Genomic DNA, 3,081 nt, shown 5'->3' with positions numbered 1-3,081 from the left:
CTCTGATTGATATTATTTGAAATGTACATATAAACTATGCCGAAACCTTCTCTTCTCACCTCCAGGGATGTGCTTACTGGTTCAGACTCCCTATTCTGTTAGTGTCATACCCTGAAATAAAAGAGGCTCGGAAAATTTCTAAGCCGGCTAGCCTTTTAGTTCCCGGAAAGGAGCTCCTTCCTCAACTCAAGTTGTCCGCTTGGGTACACTGTCTAGAACATATACCCAGGTTGAACCTAGTATAACTTGACTTCATGTCGGATCCCTAGTAGGAACGTTTATTTGCATCATGTTGCATTTGACTTAGGGGACTCAACACAGTTGTTGGGTCCATCTAGGACAAGCAACCTGAAATGAAAAAAGACCATCCTGCTGCATCTTGTTTGTTTTGCATGTTTATTTGCTTCAGATCTGCATGCTGACCGGCTTCTGAAATCGGGAATTTTTGAAAAATTGTGAAAAAAAAGAAAAAAATATAGCAGTGTAGGGAGATAACTACTTATTTTTAGAAAAATAAAACCAATGTCCAAGTAGTGTTAAAACCCTGCCGAAATTTTGAAAAATGAAAAAAAAATTTAGTTTATTTGAAAAGAAAGGAGTCTTGTTTACAAGTTTAGTTTATGTTGGGCGAACTACGCCGGTTTGATTCTCACAGGGCATGAGATACGTAGGCAACCCTCGTCGGGTCCAACCTCCCATTTTGCAAAAATAGCCACACAAAAAAATGTCAAAGATTTTTATTTTTCGTCATAGAGTTGGATGATGTTGTTTTTGTCAGAAATAGCCGAATGCTCCCAAAAAGGACGCCGGAAGGCTGACCTTGCATAAATGGCCACCTTTAGTCATTTTTTAGATTTTTGACCGATTGCCCCACACAGCCTTAAAATTTTCGTCCCCGAGGCGCTGAAAGGCAGTGTTTGCAATATCAGATTTTTATTTTTAATTTGAAAAACAAGCAAAGAGTCATAAATGAGTCGGGTGATGCCGTTTTTATCAAAAATAGCCGAATGTTCCCAAAAGGGATGCCGGAAGGCTGACTTTGCATAAATGGCCACTTCTGTCATTTTTGGATTATTGATCGGTTGACTCACACAACCTTAAAATCTTCATTCCTGAAGTGCTGAAAGGTCGTGTTCGGAAAATCGGGTCTTTCTTTTATGAAAAATAATCAAATCATTTTGAGTCAAATAAATTTTCTTTTGTTTAATCACATTAATAAATGTGCAAAATGAGCACGACTCAAAATGAACCTTTTTCAATAATGAATAAAATCCCCCTCCAGTTGCGACTATGGTGGAATGATATAGGCAAAGAAGGGCGAGACGAAGTCAAGAAACATCTGAAAGGTCTCACGGGTTTGTTGGGTATCAGGCCTCGAGGGGATATTATAAGGGCACTGGTCACTTACTGGGACCCGACGCACAATGTCTTCCACTTCTCGGACTTTGAACTCACCCCGACTTTAGAGGAAATAGCAGGGTACATCGACAGTGCTGAGGTTCCGTTGAGGCGTAAATACCTGGTTGCTCCAAGAGCCGTAGCGGTGAACCGGTTTTTGGACTCGTTAAAGGTAGTCAGAACGATCCATAACCCAGACTTGGCGAAAAGTTTTTGCACTCTGAGCTTCATATACCAAAGATACGGCCACATAGGAGGATTCGACAAGCCAGAAAACAAGTTGTGCAGCAAAAGTAACCGTCGAAAGTGGGATGAACATAGACGGGTTGCTTTCATGATAACCTTCTTAGGGCTTTTAGTGTTCCCAAGATAAGACGGGAATATTGACATAAAGATAGTTGGGGTCGTCAGTACTTTGCTCACTCAAGATGACAGCACGCTTGCACCCATGATTGTATCTGATATCTTCCAAGCTCTCACGGCCTGCAAAGTCGGAGGAAATTTTTCGAATGATGTAACTTTTTATTGCAAATGTGGATGACCGAACACCTATGTCACCGAGCCCAGTTCCTGAGCCATGGATCTTCTGAGAAAACCTGCATAAAGGAGTTCTACACCAGAATTAATGAGGTTCGCTTACCTGAAGGAGTCTTGGCATGGACCTCATACTTTCGGACCCTCAACGCCAGTCAAATACAGTGGACACTGGGATGGTTACCGATCGACGAAGTCATATATATGCCAGCAGCTAGGCCCCATTTTCTCTTGATGGGGCTTAAGAGCATTCAACCTTATGCGCCGTATCGGGTTTTGAGGCAGCTTGGGAGGTGTCAGATAGTGCCGAAAGATGAGGACCTGAGCACCCAAGTGATTGAGATCAGTTCCGATGGCCAGTTTCCTGAAGCAAGGGTCCGCCAGATTTGGAGCCAATGTCAATACTTGGAGCCAAATACTTATGTACTGAATCGGGCAAGAGGAGAAGTTTCACCCGGATATCAGGCTTGGTACAAAGGGGAAATGTCATCTGGAAGGCCGGCTAAAAGACCTCACCTTCAAGAATTTTCCAAGTCCTCACAAGAGCATTAGGATTGGTTGGCGAAGGAAAAAGAATACAGGGCCACAATAGGCAAGTTGAAGCAGCAGGTCATAGATCTTCAATTTGAAAGAGAAATTCAGACCGCGACCGATGAAGGGGACAGAAAGAAATCAGCCCAAGAAAATGACTCCCTTAGAGCTCAAAACCGACAAGTCATAATGGATGCCGACAACCAACGGAGAAGCCGGTCCGATAAAAGGCTGATAGCAGGGTTAAGGAATCAGGTCATTGAAAGCCGAAAAGACTTGGAAAGATCCGAGGCTAGCATAGCAAGAATGCGAGCCAGATGGGCAAAAGGTGCAGCAGTGCGGAAAAAGCACCTATGGCAAGTGAGAAGGGATTATGAAGGGAGCATTGCAATATTAAGAGAAACAAATTCCACTCTCAGAGATCGGGTCTTTAAACAAGACCGAGATGCTAGAACGGACAGGGAGTGCTGCTATGATTCAATAGCCCGAATGGAAGAACAAATGGAGAGGTTCCAAGATCAGCTCGTTGACAACACTCAAGTATTGGGATTAAAGAATCAACGAATAGAACAACTGTGTATGGAAAGGGATAGAATTAGGGGTAAGATCGATGAGATT

The sequence above is a fragment of the Nicotiana sylvestris genome, chromosome 1 (genome assembly GCF_000393655.2).
Source record: "Nicotiana sylvestris chromosome 1, ASM39365v2, whole genome shotgun sequence".
NCBI classification, from domain to species: domain Eukaryota; kingdom Viridiplantae; phylum Streptophyta; class Magnoliopsida; order Solanales; family Solanaceae; genus Nicotiana; species Nicotiana sylvestris.
Note: the sequence above shows the minus strand (reverse complement) of the source record.